Genomic DNA, 19,483 nt, shown 5'->3' on the forward strand with positions numbered 1-19,483 from the left:
TGAATTGTTCAGTTAGATCTTCCATAATGCATTGAATACAGATAAAATTTAACAATGGTTTCTTAATATAATTTGAAATGGGAAGACAATTAATGCACTGTGTATTTATGTAAAGAGAAGCATTTCTCCTAATAATGACTAACTCAATGTGAGTCATATTTAATTGTAATAATAGAGTGGATAGATTAAAAAAACCTTGACTTCATTTTTAACTATAAACAGTTCTAAATTGCTACAGAGCATCAGAGGACTCCTATGAGTATATTGATATACTGTACTATTGATAGACTACTGTAAGGACAAGCCATAAGTATTATAGTCATGGAAAACCACTTTTTCAGTTCACTCGATTGTAATGCAAAGTTAATTGCGTTGTCTGATCTATTGCTAAATGTGTCTGCAGTCTTCTGAATCCTCACAGCATGAGCACCGCACACTGTCAGCATTCTCTGATGTCGGTGAAGCGAGTGGGTGGTCACATGACTGGACTAGAGATGTGTGACGCCCCAGGGTCCTGGTTGTCACAGTGGCATTGCTTTCCTCATGGGGAGAGTGATGTCACACTTGGAAGCAATGGAAGATTACTTTTAACAGGTAATTAGCACATACAACACCATTCTGACTCCATGCCAGAAGGGGGAGCTCTACACCCGACTTCAGGGGAGCTGCTCTCTCTGGTCGGGAGGAGGAGTTAGTTGTTAGGCAGTTGCTAGGCAGTTAGGAAGAGTTACAGTTGGTGCCGGACAGCAAACTGGAGCAGTTTGAGGCAGAAGGACGGGTGAGGGGCCATACAGCCTGAGGTGCTGTAGCTCCTAGATAGCGAGATACAGAAGGAAGAACAGACTTTAGCTAACGTGTCGGAGAGCGAAGCACAGGAGAGTGACAACAAGGGAGAATGACTCTGACTGGGCTACCTCCCTGACAACGCAGATACCAGTAACCGGAAGACTGAGGTTGTGTCGTACTCTAGGAGGCACACCAGAAACTGGTAGGACAGCTAAACTACACGTAACCTGTCCACCCTAACACCCAAGAGACACAGTGACACTTAGAGCCCGGGTCATGATATACACTCTGTAAAAAGGCTCGAGTCACCTGTCTTACCGGTTTGTGTCCCACTTCAATAAAGGACAGAGATAACTGAGAGGACCTTGCTTAGAAGCCATAGGCAGTAAGGGACTATAATACCATGCGCTAAGAGGAAGGCTTTTAACTTCACCTGGTAAAGCTGGACTCTGAACTCGCTTCCAAGTCAGCTGGACCCTGCCTGTACCTGTGATCTAGTGCCCTGGACTGTGGCTGCCTGCTACCATCAGTAAACCAGGTAAAAAGACAGCACAACTGCGTCCTTCATTCTTTACTGCACCACTCACCGTCTTCCATCTATTCACCGGGAGCCCTGGGGACCTACTTCACCTGTGGGAAGTTATACCATCTGGCTAACATAACATCACCCCAGAGGACCCCTTAAAGCAGCATTGGTCATCCCTGACCGAATACCACACGTGGCGTCACGAACATTTATTATTTTAAAAATCCCTTTTAAGACTCCCTTTAACATAGGTGCCCAGGGCCATTGACCGGGTCGCCGTGACACATCCCTTTATGTACCGGACCCGGTACTGAGTACCCCACGGCCCTGGCAGGTGTTCCACATGTATAACCTTGCTTAGTTCGCTTGTATTGAGTGCTGACAGTTGTTGACAGCTGTAGTCAATATCTCATCTCTGTAGTATAGCAAATAACAGGTCTAAGCATAATTTTAAAGGGAATCTGTAAGTAGGACTTAACATGCCAAATGATTTAATTGTGCATGTAGCTCATTCAAAAATAAGTCTATGAATATATTTTCATGCTCAGTCCATTCCATCGACTTCAGGCTTATGGTCCACTGACCCTGGGCAACCACTGTTGGAACCCAAGATTGCTTTACCGTATAGTTTCTCCAGGGGTTGGAATAAGTTTGCTGTTTTTAGGGAAGCCTGCAAACTTTATTTTAGGTTACGTCCCTACTCCTTACTCCTCAAGTACCGAGGAACAGTGGGTAGGGATTGTAATCTCTCTTCTCCTTGGTGACCCTCAAGCCTGGAAATTTTCTCACTTGTGATTCCCAGTCGCTTCAGACGGTCAAGGAATTTTTTAATGCTCTGGGTCTAATATATGATGACCCCTACCATGTCTCTCTGGCTGTATCTAAATTATGTTGGCTTCAGCAGGGAAACCGGCCAGCTGAGGAGTATTGCTCTGAGTTTCGTAAGCAGTCCATAAATACTAGGTGGAATGATCCTGCGCTCCTCAATCAGTTTTTTCAGCGGCTTTCTGAGAAGTTAAAAGATGCTTTTGTTCTACATGAGACCCCTCTTTCCCTTGAGGCTGCCATGTCTCTAGCAATCCAAATAGACTCCTGTCTACATGAGAGACATAAGGAGACATCTACATTTTTTTGGGTAATCCAGGGCTTTGTCAGCAGAGGAGCCTATGCAGTTGGGAGTACGACCCTCTGTAACGGTCCTCCTGCAGTTTGGCACAAAGAGGGAGTGTGTTTTCTTTGTTGGGGAAAGGGTCATTTTGTTGGCGGCTGTCTATCCATGTATGGTCGTGGACAGCCACCAGAAAACTAAGGAGCCCATACTGCGGGGAGGTTACGAACTCGGGTGTCCATATTTAATCTGTGGGTAGGTCACAATTCTTTTTACCTTCTGAGATCCATTTAGGAGAAAGTAAGGTGGTTCTTTCTGCCTTTTTGGATAGTGGGACAGGGTTTACTCTGGTTGATGCTCGGTTTGTCCTGGACCAGGGTTTCAATCCTCATACATTGTCTAGTCCTGTACTGATAAAAGCAATACAAGTTTTAGCCAAAGGTACATGACCAAAATAAGGAACAGATCCATTAAATAAAATAAATAATCTTTGTTGAAATTAATATTAAAACATAATTAAAAAAGCAGAAATGCCAGACAGGGGATGCTGCTTAGTCATTAATGTAATTAATACAAAGTATATCCAATCAATTTTTATAATATAACAAAAAATGCTGTATTAATCAAATAATGTTGGGTCCAGTGACGGTCTATTTTCGCATTGGTATACTATAAAACTACCCAATTTCAAATTCAATAAAGTTATACCAAAGTATACTGACATTAAAAGAAGAAATAGGGAGTCAGTGAATAGTCTGAGTTGTCAAGCATCCAGGGATCAATATATGGCCAATGAGTTACAGTAATGGAAGCAGGATCTAATAAATATGTGCAATACAGTGAAAAATTAGATTATGAAATGCCTCAAATGATTGGATCTCCCTTTAGTAGTTTGTCATACCTTGTAGCAACAAGGACTGAATACTCAGGGATAGAAGTAATGAAAACCCACTCAGCTATACCGATAATAGCTATAGATTCTGCACCTTTAAGACATTTTATTCAGGTCGTTCAAGATATACGTCTGCAGGTAGGGGCCATGCACTCGGAGTCTATTGATTGTTATGTGCTAGAGGGATTTCCCTCCCCTCTGGTTCTTGGACTACTTTGGCTGATGTTACAAAATCTTGTAGTGGACTGACAGTCTCCGGAGGTAGTAAGGTGGAGTGAGTACTGTCAAAGGCACTGCATGTACACTCATATCCCAGGGTTGCCAACAGGTCTGTGCCAAAATACCTGTCTGATTTTGAGGATGTGCTCTCAAAACAGGGGAGTTAGGAACTTCCACCTTATCGAACTTATAATTGCTCCATTAATTTCTGTGGACAAGTTGCTTAACAGCAGGCTATATACCACTTCAGGTCCTGAGAGCAGGCCCTGAAAAACTGAATCACAAAGTCGGGCTAAGACTGTGTGCACACGTAGCAGATTTTTTGCGTTTTTTTTGCGGTTTTTCACTATAAAACCGCGAAAAAAACGCTCACATTAAGCATCCTATTTAATAGAATGCAATCCGCTTTTTTTGTGCACATGCTGCGTTGTTTTCCTGAGCGGAATCGCATTCCAGAAAAAAATGCAGCATGTTCATTAAATTTGCGGAATCGCGGGGATTTCGCACACCTAGGAATGCATTGATCTGCTTACTTCCCGCATGGGGCTGTGCCCACCATGCGGGAAGTAAGCAGATCATGTGCGGTTGGTACCCAGGGTGGAGGAGATGAGACTCTCCTCCATGGACTGGGCACCATATAATTGTTAAAAAAAAAGAATTAAAATAAAAAATCGTGATATACTCACCTTCGATGGCCCCCGGAGTCTTCCCGCCTCTCAGCGGTGCACACGGCCGCTTCCGTTCCCAGGGATGCTGTGTGTCAAGGACCTGCGATGATGTCGCGGTCACATGACCGCGATGACATCGTGGTCACGTGACCGCGATGTCATCGAAGGTCCTACACACAGCATCGGCTGTCTGCGGAAGGTGAGAATAACCATTTTTTTTATTATTTTTATTATTTTTAACATTCTATCTTTTACTATTGATGCTGCATAGGCTGCATCAATAGTAAAAAGTTGGTCACATTTGTCAAGCACTATGTTTGACAAGTGTGGCCAACCTGTCAATCAGTTTTCCAAGCGATGCTACAGATCACTTGGAAAACGCTAGCATTCTGCAAGCTAATTATGCTTGCAAAACGCTAGTTTTTAGCAGGAATATGCATGCCAATTCCGCATGTGATATACCCACGGCAGGAGTTGCAGAATTGCCGTGGAAATTTCCGCGGCAATTCTGCAATGTGTGCACTTAGCCTTAGGGTCATATAAGACAATCCTCATCTCCCATTGCAGCAGGGTTTTTCTTTGTTAAGAAAAAAGGTGGGTGTTACGCCCCTGCTTGGATTTCCGATAACTAAATCGGATCACTGTTCAGAATCCACACCCTCTCATTAAGATTTCTTTAATCAGATCATCACAGGTTTTGTGGTTTTCCAAACTGGACCTTAGGGGGGCCTATAATGTCATTCTTTTTAGGCTGTGTGCACACGTTGCAGATTTTTCGCGTTCTTTTCGCTATAAAAACGCTATAAAATGCGAAAAAAATGCATACATTATGCATCCCATCATTTAGAATGCATTCCGCAATTTTTGTGCACATGATGCGTTTTTTTCCGCGAAAAAAACACAGTATGTTCATTAATTTTGTGGATTTTTTGCGGATTTCCCACTATATTATTGCATTGTGAACCTCCGGAAAAATCTGCAAAAAAACCCGCTCCAAAAACGCGGTAAAATCGTGGTAAAAACGCATGCGGATTTCTTGCAGAAAATGTCTGGTTTTGCACGGGAAATTTCTGCAAGAAATCCTGAACGTGTGCACATAGCCTTAAGGTAGGGGATGAGTGGAAGACCGCTTTTAATACACCAGAGGAACACTATGAAAATCTTGCTATGCCATTTGGGTTGACGAATGCTCCCTCCATTTTTCAGCACTTTTTTAACAACATTTTCCTTCCTCTGGCAAGGAGATTTGTGGTAGTCTATTTGGACCTATTGATTTATTTGTCGGACCTAAAGTCACATCAGGTACATGTCAGCCAGGTTTTTCAAATACTCAGGGAAAATAAATTATTTGTCAAATCAGAAAAATGTATGTTTTCGGTTCAGGAGATCCTTTTTCTGGGGTATTTAATATCAGCCACCAGTTTTAGCATGGATCCTGCAAAAGTCCGGGCAGTACTGCATTGGGATCATCCTTAAAATTTAAAACTTTACAACTGTTTTGCTAATTACTACCATAAGTTAATCAAGGACTTTTTTGTAGTGGTCAAACCACTGACGGACATAACCAGGAAAGGGACATACTTTTCTAAATGGTACAGTGCGGCCTGTGAGGCATTTGCTACTGTGAAGAGATGTTTACCTACTGTTCCGATGCTTATACAGCCTGATGTCACTCAGCCATTCATTATTGAGGTTGATGCACTGGATGTGGAGGTTGGGGGTGAATTGTACCAGGGTTCATCTCCAAGAAAATGGAGCCTGTGTGCATACTTCTCCAAGAAATTGTCATCCACTGAGAAAAACTATGACATTGGTAATAGGGAATTCCTGGCAATAAAGTTGGCCTTTGAGGAATGGCGTCAATTTTTGAAGGGGGTAATTCATCCAGTCATGGTCATGACCAATCATATAAATCTGCAGCAGAAAAAAAAAGTGTTTATGTAATAATCAGAATCACCAGTTGTAAAATATAGTACATTTTATTTATGAACAAGCAAACAACGTAATTATAAAAATAATTAAAAAACCAACAAAGGCTGAAAATGATCACCAAAAAATCAGTGTAAGGACTAGCAATCCTCCTCCAATGTGCTCGTTAGGAAAAATACACAACAATGAATGAGTTGTCATGAGAATAAAAAATACAATACCCTTGAAAAGTAGCCTTCTTATAACTGCTATTTGAAATGAAAAAGGCAATGCGCAAATGAGCAAAAATTATGAAAAAATCTGTGACCCTGGAACCTTCATAATGAAATCACATCGTTAATGTATTACTCAAAAAGATGATAACAATAACTTTCCAATGAATGCCATCCATATGCAAGAGCCCACAAGAGGCGATGTGCAAAATAGACAATAAGGTTAGGTAGCAAAATTAGAATTATACAATGTCTTACGCAATCAAAACACATAAACACGTAAGCTTACTGTGTAACTTAATTAGATGAAAATTGTGGCAGTGAAATACATGAAGAGTAAATGGATGTGCAAATCAGCAAAATCAAAGTTGCTGAACCAAATCAATATAAGGCCAGAGTCAGAAATAGATTATAAAAATATAAGTCATAAGTACAAATGCAAAACTAAGCATGATATAGCAAAGGATAAGGAATCAAAAAGCCGACAACCTCAAAATGAAATAAACTAGAATATTTTTAGAAATATGTGCAATGTGGTACATGGGGGAGAGACCCCATGTGTATCGCCACCAAAAGCGTGGCTAACTCAGGTGAAAAGGTGGATGAACGAATCAAAGTTTCATTGTTGTGTATTTTTTCTAGCGAGCACATTGGAGCAGGACTGCAGTCCATACACTGATTTTTTTTGGTGGTCATTTTCAGCCTTTGTTGTTTTTTTTAATTATGATGTTTGCTTGTTCGCAAATAAAATGTATTATATTGTATATTGTATATATATATATATATATATATATATATATATATATATATATATACTGTATTATATTATATTGCAACCCATCATTTATTTTATTGTGCCCTCAATTCTTTGTACTTATCAATCATATAAATCTATTTTATCTGGAATCAGCTAAACGTCTGACACCACACCTAGACAGGCAAGATGGTCATTGTTGTTTTCCAGACTCAATTTTTTTGTGACTTATAGGCCGAGGGATAAGAACATTAAGGCAGATGCATTGTCTCATTGTTTTCCGAGGGGAGACAGTTATTGCAAGCCAGTTCCCATATTACAGAAAGGAATAGTTATTGCTACTATATGTTCTGATCTGAAGAAGGAGGTTGTAGAGGCTCAGGGGGACCTTGGCGCACATTTTTATTAAGGAGATTGTGAAATTGCATGGGATTCCATCTGATATTGTTTCTGACCTGGGGGTTCAATTTATTTCTAAATTTTGGAAAGCATTTTATGCTCGGTTAGGGATTCATATTTCATTTTCATCCACCTTTCATCCATAGTCTAAGGGGCAAGCTGAGTGATTGTACCAGAATCTTGAGACATATCTTATGTCCTTTGTGTCCGAAAATCAGGAGGAGTGGGTCTCGTATTTACTTCTTGCTGAGTTCGCTGTAAATAAGCGTTGTCATGAATGAACTGGCAAGTCTCCGTTTTTTGGGGGCATATGGATTTCATCCTCAATTTTGCACCTTCGATAGTAATCATTCTTCTGGAGTAACTGAGGAGGAACTGTTTTCATCATCTATTACATCGGTACATGAGTATATTTGTATGGCGGGAGGAAACAGATAAGCGTTAATATAGAAGCATAGCAAGGTATGAGACCCCGGCATCCCCACCATCAGAGGTATTCTGGGACACATGAATATCCTATGATCCCCCTAGCTTGAAGGACAGGGTAAAAGCCCTGTGTCCCTGCAAATCTGACAGCAATATCATGACAACCTGACTGTGAAAAACCTATTATATGTAAATTAATGTACCTATCCTTTTTTTATCTTTACCTTTGTTTTTAGGAAAGTCATCATCTCATATTATACTGTATATCAAAATCATAAGGAGTTTGACTTTAAGGCTAATAGGACTGGTGAGCAAATGAAGCCTTAAGCCGGCTATGATTGAGATGACTGGTGCCCGAACGATCTGTTGAAGCACTAAACAATGCTTCGACCAATCATTCAGAACACAGCCCTCTTAGTCAACTCTCCAATACATAGAAGCAGTTGTTCAGTACTGAACTCAGGTGTTCGTTATAAAAAAGCAGCCAGCTGACACGTCAGTCGGTGACTTATCTCTTGGAGAACAATACATTCATATTCACAAAGATCAGCTAGCTGGTGCTTCACATACATAAGAAAGTAGGTCGAACCTGTCAATATTGGCGAGTTCAGATGACATTAGTCTAATGTTTATGGGGGTCTTTATAACACCCAATGCTAACACTCTCCTGTAGCCGCCTGGAGCTAATCATAATGCTAATGCACAATTTCACCTGCTTTGGATGTGGAAATGGGCCCCCTTCCCTCTTGAGTCCTGTGTGACTGCACATGTGGCACCAATGGTATATTTGCCCCTGAGTAAAAGAATTAATAGTAACTTAGTTATCTTACTGTATTTCTCATTGCTATTTTGCTCTAGCAGTTCTTTACATTAAAATGTTAATTTTGCTATTTCTAATTTTTATGAAATAATTCTATGTAAAAATACAGAATATTTTTGTTGATAACTAATTATATCAAAGCTTAGCTGCAATTATATTTTATTTGTTTGTGAATACACAACTTTTGTCATGTATAGTGGGGAAAATAATTATTTGTTACACTGCAAGTTTTCCCACCTACAAAGAATGGAGAGGTCTGTAATATTTATCGCAGGTACACTTCAACTGTGTGAGACGGAATCTTAAAAAAAAATAAAAAAATCACAGTGTATGATTTTTACATAATTAATTTGCATTTTATTGCATGAAATAAGTATTTGATACTATAGAAAAGCATAACTCAATATTTGGTACAGAAATCTTTGTTTGCAATTGCAGCGTTTAGACATTTCCTGAAGTTCTTGATCAAGATTGCACACACTGCAGCAGGGATTTTGGTCCACCTTCATACAGATCTTCTCCAGAATTTTCAGGTTTCGGGGCTGTTGCTATGCAACATTGAGTTTCAGCTCCCTACAAAGATTTTATATTGTGTTCAGGTCTGGAGCCTTGGTAGGTCACTCCAGGACCTTGTAAGGGTATGTGCACACGCTGCGGATTTTGCTGCGGATCCACAGCGGATTGGCCGCTGCAGATTCGCAGCAGTTTTCCATGCGTTTACAGTACCATGTAAACCTATGGAAAACAAAATCCTCAGTGCACATAATTCGGAAAGAAAACGCACGGAAACGTAGCGTTGTTTTGTGAATTCTTTGTGCGGATTCCGCAGCGGTTTACACCTGCTCCATAATAGGTATCCACAGGTGGAATCTGCACAAAATCTGCAAAACAACTGCGGTAAATCCGCGGTGATTCCGCAGGTAATCTGCAGTTCGGTTTACCTGCGGATTTACCAAAATCAGTCCGGAAAAATCAGCAGAGTAATCCACAGCATGTGGACATACCCTAATGCTTCTTACAGAGCTTCTTTTACTGCATAGTTGCCCTGGCTGTGTGTTTCGAGTCATTGTCATGCTGGAAGACCCAGACCTATCCCATCTTCATTGCTCTTATGGAGAGAATCAGGTTGTTGGCCAAAATCTCGCTATACATTACCCCATCCATCCTCCCTTCAATATGTTACAGTCATCCTGTCCCCTTTGAAGAAAAGCACCCCCAAAGTATGATGTTTACCCTACCATGCGTCACAGTTGAGACGGTGTTCTTTGGGTTGTACTTATCCTTCTTCTTACTCCAAACACGGCGAGTGGAGTTGATACAAAAAAGGTTTTTTTTCGTTGGAGGACCTTCTCCCATGCTTCCTCTGGATCATCCAGATGGTTATTGATGAGCTTCAAAGGGACCTGGACATGTTCTGGTATGAGCAGGGGGACCTTGCATGCCCTGCAGGATTTTAATCCATGAGGAATAATGTTACTAATGGTAACTAGTGAGACTGTGGTTCCTGCTTTCTTCAGGTCCTTTATCAGGTTCTCCCATATAGTTCTGGGCTGATTCTTGATCTTTCACAGAATCATCCTTACTCCACGAGGTGAAATCTTGAATGGAGCCCCAGACCAAGGAAGATTGACAGTCATCTTGTGTTTCTTCCATTTTCTAATGTGCCACCAGTTGTTACCTTCTCATCAAGCTGCTTGCCTATTGTCCTGTAGCCCATCCCAGCCTTGTACAGGTCTACAAATTGGTCCCTGGTGTACTAAGACAGCCCTTTGGTCTTGGCCATGTTGGAATGGTTGGTATGTGAATGATTCAGTGAGTGGACAGGTGTCTATTATACAGGTAACAAGTTTGAACAGGTGCAATTAATACAGGTAATGAGAGCAGAGTAGGATGACCTCTTAAAGAAAAACTAACAGGTCTGTGAGAGCCAGAATTTTTGCTGGTTGATAGGTGATCAAATTCTTATTTCATGCAATAAAATGCAATTTAGGGTGGTTTCACATTTGCATTGGGCAGAGCTGAGGAGAGCTGCGTACTTCCTCCGTTAAGCCCCGCCCACTGCCACATCTCTTCCATACAGCTCCGCCTATGTCTCCATGCATCCTGCGTACCTATCTTTAACATTGGGTACGCAGGCCATGCGGATGTATGCGGATGCGTCGGCATGCGTCATTTTGATGCTGCGCCAAACTTCGTCGAACGCAACATGTTGCATTTTGTTGCAGTCAAGACACATGCAGATGTAGGCGGAGCTAAAGGGAAGCTGTGCGGCAGTGGGTGGGGCTTAACGGAGGGAGTACGTAGCCCTCTGCAGCTCTGCCCAACGTAAATGTGAAACCAGCCTAAATTATTTAAAAATCAAACAATGTGATTCTCGGTTTTTAATATTTAGATTCTGTCTCTCCATTCGAAGTGTACCTATGATAAAAATGACAGACCTCTCCATTCTTTCTAGGTGGGAAAGCTTGCAAAATCGTCAGTGTATCAAATACTTATTTTCCCCAGTGTATTTTATACTTAAAATTGCATTTTTAACCCTTTCTAGACCGTTTTCTTTCCTTTTTCCATGTGTGCAGACTCTATGTAAATTTTCACAAACCTTCTTAGGGTACTGTCACACAGTGCAATTTTGATCGCTACGACGGCACGATCCGTGACGTCGCAGCGTCGTATGATTATCGCTCCAGCGTCGTAGACTGCGGTCACACGCAATCACGGCGCTGGAGCGATGCCGAAGTCCCCGGGTAACCAGGGTAAACATCTGGTTACTAAGCACAGGGCCGCGCTTAGTAACCCGATGTTTACCCTGGTTACCAGCGTAAACGTAAAAAAAACAAACAGTACATACTTACATTCCGGCGTCTGTCCCCCGGCGTTCTGCTTCTCTCCACTGTGTAAGCACCATAGCCGGAAAGCAGAGCGGTGACGTCACCGCGTCACCGCTGTGCTCGCTTTCTGGCCGGCAGGCGCTCACAGTGCAGAGAAGCTGAGACGCCGGAGGACAGACACCGGAATGTGAGTATGTACTGTTTGGTTTTTTTACGTTTACGCTGGTAACCAGGGTAAACATCGGGTTACTAAGCGCGGCCCTGCGCTTAGTTACCCGATGTCTACCCTGGTTACAAGCTAACACATCGCTGGATCGCTGTCACACACAATGATCCAGCGATGTCAGCGGGAGATCAAGCGACGAAAGAAAGTTCCAAACGATCTGCTACGACGTACGATTCTCAGCAGGGTCCCTGATCGCTGCTGCGTGTCAGACACAGCGATATCGTAACGATATCGCTAGAACGTCACGAATCGTACCGTCGTAGCGATGAAAATGGCACTGTGTGACAGTACCCTTAGTTCAGCAATAATTTGCCTTATCCACACAGATTTATTGCATACACTTTCTTCTTTTGTGTTTGGGCAAAAAATCTGATTGGCTCAGAGCAAATAGCACAGCTATTAGTTTAACCCCATGGAGACTCTGCTCAATTAGCCAAAGGAGAACATGCATTGTAAGATTGCATGCTGGTTGGACAATATCTGCTTCATCTGATCTATAGTTATAATTGTGATATTTTATGATTTTTTTTAGGCATGCCAGTATAAAAAAAAACTAAATTTGTGCAAACTTTTGAACATAACTATTTTAAATGTTGTGTCTAGTTATTTGTACTTGTAAAGTGTAAACCCCAATGGGATGTTTTTCTGCACAGAAGGTCCCAGTCTAATAAGCATGTTCCAATTTGCAGTCCTTAAAGTATAATGATCTTCACTTAATATAAGAATTTTAATTGTTCAGATTTGTTAATATTAGAGTTCCCATGTGTCCTTTGTTTTCTAGTAAAAAACAGCTAAATTCTTAGCACATAATGTTTAATCTATAATTCAGTTTCACATGTTCTAAAATGAGTGGGTAAGCTTGGAGTATGCCAATAATTTTATAGCACATGCCAATATGTATGTATTTTGAATTTTATTTTAATTTCTCACTTAAATATCTAAAAAATGAAAAATTATGCTAGTGACTTGTGTATTCGATCATTTTTGTACTGTATTGTATATGGTACATTGCCATTGGTAATACATAGATTATTAATATTTTATAAAATTGATCTTCGATGGTCAATTTGCATACATTACTCCACATTTTTCTTTTATTAACTAGTCATCAAAGTCTTAACTTTACAATTAAGCACATAATTATACATCTGATTTCTTCTGCCCAAGTGCATGACCTTACATATATCCCCATTAAAGCTCATTTGCCATTTATCAGCCCAAGCTTCTAGTTTACATAAATCCTCCTGCAATTGTCCTCCTCTGTATTGATTATCCTGGAGACAGCTGATCTGATTGGAGTTGTTCACTTTTCTAGTTTTTTTCCATTTGGTCCAAACCATCATAGAAACTTTTTTCTGCCACAACTTATGTCTAAAGATTTTTTGGCTTCGCATGAGAGATGTGCAAATCGTTTTTATGTATGTCTAATTATTGATGATTTTTTTTAGGAATTTGCTGATCCTAAAAAAATTCAACAGTATGCAATTTGCTTTGTGTGAATAAATTAACACAAAAATGTCCAAAATACATGTGGAGCTGGCACTTCAAATTAATTCAAATTAACATGAAGAGATCCAGAATATATAAAATATCCAATTTTTATTAATAGTAAATTAAAAAATGACATAAAAAGGAGATTAAAAAAGCAGAAATGCCTCACCACAAGAGACACCATAAAATCAATATAAATAATTAATTAGTATAAATATCTGAGTGTAACCAGGTTTAACTGCCAATGAACAAGAGTATTGCATCGTACACTGTAAGACCCAAATGGCGCAAGCAGTCCCCAAATGCTGAATGAGCAAAAAGAAACTTAACAGTGAAGGAGGGAAGAATGCGGCCAAAGAATGGGGTACTAGCTACCTGGAGGTAAGCATGGCGACACCCCACCCCAATGAGCGTTTCATCGCTGGCTTCTTCCAGGGGCCTGAATATTCTAAAGAGCCTGCCGACATTTTACACATTGCAAAAGATTACATTAGCTGGAGAGGGCTGACATAACCTTGGGTGTAGCCAGGCGGGATTCCTCATAATGCCTTGCAGCTATCAAATTAGATGGTTTACCACAGCCAATCAAGGGGGACAATAGTAGTGATTATAGAAAAAGAAGCAGAAAATGCATTGGGCTTATTTGTGTAAGGTGCCCAGGATGGTAGCCTTGGGTGAGCTGCTGCTCCATTACACCCTGGCACATTGCAAGAAAATCGTGTCCTAGTCCATATGTGTTTGTGCTGTGTACATTGCATTGAACTCACTTGGAGCTCAAAGCCCTCCGCTGTATTCACGGCCATGGCTCCAGGAACAGCAGCACACAAATCAAATACACAGGGTTCGTTTTAACAAGTTAAATTTTAACAGACAGTTCAAGTACATCAATCTTTAAGACGCAGTATCAGGCACAGCACCTTCTGTGACTTGCTTAATTAAACACAGATGTTAGGCCCAAGAATTGTTGGTCCGGCACCGCAGCATTCCAGAGATTTACTACTTTTCCCTCACATGATTCCACCTCCATCTTCCTCTGTACGGAAAGAGTCAAGGTGCTCTCCATAGCACATGTATCGAGCCATAGGTTCTGGACATTGCAGGAATGTCGTCAGGGAGATTTTTATGACCTCATACCACCAGAATGTTTTGTACACACCGTGCTTCCAGACTACTGCACCTTAAATTTGACCTTGTCTCCAAGGAACACACTAACTCACTCTAACTATGCTAGAAGTGATTCTCCTTTGTGTCACCACTAACTCCCCCCCCCCCCCCAATGTGGGCTAGACCAATCACTTAACTATACAGTGGCATGAAATTGTTTGGACACCCCTGGTCAAAATTACTGTTATTGTGGACAGTTAAGCAAGTTGAAGGAAAAATGATCTCCAAAAGACCTAAAGTTAAAGATGTCACATTTCCTTTGTATTTTAGGCAAAAAATATATTGTCATATTTTACAATTTAAAAATTACAAAAAGGAAAATGGGCCCATGCAAAAGTGGAGATTTGTGTGCTCAGAAAACTTTAACCAAGGTTTCAGATCTTAATTAGCCTATTAGGGTTAAGGCTTGTTCACTATCCTGATTGGGAAATGGCAGATGATTGCTTAACTGTTCACAATAACAGTGATTTTGACCAGGGGTGCCCAAACTTTTACATGCCACTGTATCTTTTCCTGCAGTCTGTTGCTGTGTAGATCTAACCTTTCACCTAGATTCTAGCACACAGCTTGCCTTACTTTCCTATATTAACAATACTATACCTTACTCCATTGTCTTCATATAACTGAACTCACCAGTCACCACCTTATGTCCTCAGTCTTACTCTATTAGGTTCTACCTATACTTTGCACTGTGCATTACTCACACTAGGCATTGCCTTTACAGTACTTGCACATCAGCAGCATTACCTAATTGCTATGCATCGTTTACATTACAGTCCTAAAAAACACATGCCACAGTTCACATATCACAATACATGTACAAAAACGCATGACGCTATTCACTTTGCGCGTTTGTTGTATTCAGGGGCAGGAACATGACAGTCTCTGTCACAAACTTACAATTGCTTGACCAGTGTGGTTAGTGCTGCTGCAATCCAATCACATACATTTCAGAACAAATGGAAGCTTTAGATTCCTTTTATTCTCTGCAAATCAATTCACTAAAAATAGAATTTCTTAGCAAAATTGGGAGACGCTAGTAAATTTCAGAAGAAGTTCATCTCGTCTCCTCATTTTTTCAATTCTCCATTCTGTTGGACCTCCAATTCTGTGCCTGTTGTTACCTCATTTGTGCCCAATACTGTACTTACATTGTCCCCAAATGTTGTTCTTAAATAACATTGGTGTAATATTTATAGTAACCTACCCTAAAAAAGTGTAGCGTGTACAGAGGCGTATCTAGCAAGTACTGCCAGGGCATGTGCCAAGGCACAGCCGGCAGAGGGGCACAGTCGGGCCCCCTAATGTGGTGGTCCAAAGTGTCTCCCCCAACAGCTACATTCTGCTGTCTCCTGGACTGGGAGTCAGCAGTTCTCTGAGCCAGTTGTCAAGCTGACAGCTGGCACAGAGAAACTGCAGAGCGCCAGCTGCCAGTGTTCATTAGTACTCGCGTGTCTAACAGACTGAGGTACAATTGAACCGCCGTGTCAGAGCGATGTCAGCAGTGTGATCATGTCGTGTGATCATGCTGCTGACGTTACTCCCCGACACTGCAGAGGCGCAGATGGGTGGTAAGTGCTCCACATTAGTGGATCTGAAGACACTGAAGATAAGAGGGGTATTTACTGGGTAGTTTTTTTCTGGGGAGGTGTATTTAGTGTGTATGGGGGGTATTTCCTGTGTGTGTGTAATTAATGTGTGTGTGGAAGGGGTAATTACTATGTGCAGAGGGGGTATTTACTGTGTGGGGGTATTTACTATGTGAGATGGGTATTTACTGTATGTCAAGGGGGTATTTAGTGTGTGTGAGGGGGCATTTACTGTGTGTGAGTATTTACTGTGTGTGAAAGGGGTATTTACTGTATGTGTGATGGGGTATTTACTGTGTGTGGGGTATTTACTGTGTGTGTGATATTCACTGTGTGTGAGAAGGGTATTCACTGTGTGTGGGGTATTTACTGGGTGGGGGATATTTACTGAGAGAGGGGAAGTTACTGAAATGGGGCTGGCTGAGTTTTCGTGTAACGGGGTATTATTTGAGGACCCAAATTTATGGAGCAAGGAAGTGACACGTGCAGACACAATATGGAAAGCGGGAGAAATTTGAAGACACAATATGAGGAGGAACGTATGAGATGGGGCAAGTATGGGGGAAGGGTGCAGATACAGTATAGTGAGTGGTGGTATGGGTGTGGACACAGTATGGGGGGTGATAGGATGGGTGCAAACACAGTATGGGGAGTCGGAGGAATGTGTGAGTAGGCACTATGGAAAGTGAGGGGGTAAATGTATGAGGAGAGAGGGAGGAAATGTGCGAGGAGACAATATGGTGGGAAAAAAGTGTGAGTGGGCACAGAATAGAGACTGAATAGTGTGAGGGGGTGTAGGATGGGGGAACTGTAAGGGCACAGCCAGGAGGTGACAGTATACCAAGGGGGTTGTGTTGATGGTGCACAGTTTAGAGACCGGGCCCTATATGTGGGACTCAGTGTGAGAGAACAGTGTGAAGAGGTGACCCAGTATGGAAAGGAGGGAGCAGTGTGGAGAGCATGTACCATAACAGGGACATCGTGGGGTCATAATTTGTGCAAGGAATATAGTGAGGGACAATCATTTATACAGGGGCTCAGCATAGGGCAAATATTTTTATTTGGGAACATTATAATGACACTGCTATCTTTAAGGGCATCATGTGGGGATGTGCTTCACAAGACCGGAGAAGATTGAAATCTGCAGAGACAGCTGTGGAGGAGAAAACCCAAGGAGTCTGGACAAGATGAAGAAGAAAAGAAAGTTAACGACTCCAGAGACAACGTAAGCTGTAAGGTACCTGAATGCAAATGTCTTTTTGTGATGCTGACTAATTCTCATATTTTTATTTACGTTAGAAATATTAAAGGGGTTGTCCAAGTTTGTGATGAGTCTGCAGTCATTCTATGTAACTGCAGACTTCTGAATTCTCACAGTGCACACTGCATGCTGTCAGGATTCTCTGGTGCCAATTATTAGCAGACATGTGGTCATGTGCTGACTAGTGAAAATGAATTGAGTGAGGCTGGGCATGTCTAGTTGGAATGTGGCCACAAGTATTCCATTCACATACAGTACTTGTGCAAGGGAAAATCCTAAAAGTTTGCAATGCTCACGCTGTGAGAATTCAAAAGTCTGCTGCCACCTATAGTGACTGCAGATTTTCATCTCAAACCTGGACGCACCCTTTAATTATAAAATGAAGCCTGGCAGCCAATTCTAACAGCTTGTAAAACCCTCACTGTCAGGATTCAGCTCTACAGGTTCCAGTAGTCATCACATGACCTCTTCACTCGCTTGTGATTTTCATACGCTGTTACGTGACAACGAGCTTCTCTTTTGCTTCTCTCAGTTTTTTACTGAACATTGAATTAGGGCAGCAGCTCGAAGGCACATGACTAAGTGTGCAAATTGCATATGTGGGGCGCCTAACTGAATTCTTGCCATGGGTGCCTGAAAACCTAGATACACCTCTGAAAATATACAGTAGTATATTATATTAAAGATTGCTTGATCTGTAGTAGGTTGTTCTGCTGCCGCAGCATACTCCTCCCGGCTGCAGTTAGTTCAGTGCTTCATCCATTATTTCTACTACTCACTTCTTTCTCTGTGTTAAAATTACCAGCAGAGCGATTGGAACCAGCAGAGAAAATTATTGTGGAGTTAAGCTAGAACTTTTAAAGTGGAGAGACCACATGGGCTGCTTCTAGTATAGAGAGGAAAAGATTCTACAGCAAATTCTTCAGTAGCAAGGATGAGAAATCACACATACGGACAGCATCAGTGAAGAGAAGAGACTCGCAGAATCCACACAAGCCTCCGAGGATAATTCCAGTAAAATTGGAAGACAAAAAAATGCAGATATACAGTACAGACCAAAAGTTTGGACACATCTTCTCATTTAAAGATTTTTCTATATTTTCATTACTATGAAAATTGTACATTCACACTGAAGGCATCAAAACTATGAATCAACACATGTGGAATTATATACTTAACAAAAAAGTGTGAAACAACTGAAATTATGTCTTATATTCTAGGTTTTCAAAGTAGCCACCTTTTTCTTTGATGACTGCTATGCACACTCTTGGCGTTCTTTTGATGAGCTTCAAGAGGTAGTCACTGGGAATGATCTTTCAACAATCTTGAAGGAGTTCCCAAAGATGCTTAGCACTTGTTGGCCCTTTTGCCTTCACTCTGCGGTCCAGCTCACCCCAAACCATCTCATTTGGATTCAGGTCTGGTGACTGTGGAGGTCAGGTCATCTGGCGTAGCACCCAATCACTCTCCTTCTTGGTCAAATAGCCCTTACAGAGCCTGGAGGTGTGTTTGGGGTAATTGTCCTGATGAAAAATAAATGATGGTCCAACTAAACGCAAACCGGATGGAATAGCATGCCGCTGCAAGATGCTGTGGTAGCAATGCTGGTTCAGTATGCCTTCAATTTTGAATAAATCCCCAGCAGTGTCACCAGCAAAGCACCCCCACACCATCACACCTCCTCCTCCATGCTTCACGGTGGGAACCAGACACGTAGAGTCCATCCGTTCACCTTTTCTGCATCGCACAAAGACATGGTGATTGGAACCAAAGATCTCAAATTTGGACTCATCAGACCAAAGCACAGATTTCCACTGGTCTAATGTCCATTCCTTGTGTTCTTTAGCCCAAACAAGTCTCTTCTGCTTGTTGCCTGTCTTTAGTAGGGTTGAGCGACTTTCATTTTTTTAAGATCGAGTCGGGTTTTGGGAAACCCGATTTTGTCCAGAGTCGAGTCGAGTGCAGTCGGCCGATTATCGCTAAAAGTCGGGGATCGACCGAAACACGAAACCCAATGCAAGTCAATGGGGAAGCATAGTCGGCAGTGAGTGGAGGCCAGGAAAACACCTACAGTGCCCATTTTAATGCCAAAAACATCCATTCTTGTTTCTGAAGCTTGTCAATCTTAATTAACTTTATAATAATAGTTGGGCATTGGAAATTGGGGGTCATTTGGCCAAAGTTG

The 19,483-nt window shown here is 41.5% G+C and overlaps 1 long non-coding RNA gene across 3 annotated transcripts in view; it reads right to left on the minus strand.

Moving 5' to 3' along the window:
- LOC143809118 (uncharacterized) overlaps positions 1-19,483 on the minus strand; it is a 98,468-nt gene that overhangs the window by 41,942 nt on the left and 37,043 nt on the right. Inside the window, exon 3 of one of the 3 annotated variants that reach the window (XR_013222078.1) lies at positions 2,697-2,830. The exons of 1 other annotated variant lie outside the window; for it this stretch is intronic. This is a non-coding gene — a long non-coding RNA (uncharacterized LOC143809118). Of the gene's footprint in view, positions 1-2,696; positions 2,831-5,844; positions 6,114-19,483 lie in introns of those variants that run through there. One more of the 3 variants, XR_013222079.1, reaches the window with a different exon arrangement.

This window comes from Ranitomeya variabilis, chromosome 2 (genome assembly GCF_051348905.1).
Source record: "Ranitomeya variabilis isolate aRanVar5 chromosome 2, aRanVar5.hap1, whole genome shotgun sequence".
Classification (NCBI taxonomy): Eukaryota; Metazoa; Chordata; class Amphibia; order Anura; family Dendrobatidae; genus Ranitomeya; species Ranitomeya variabilis.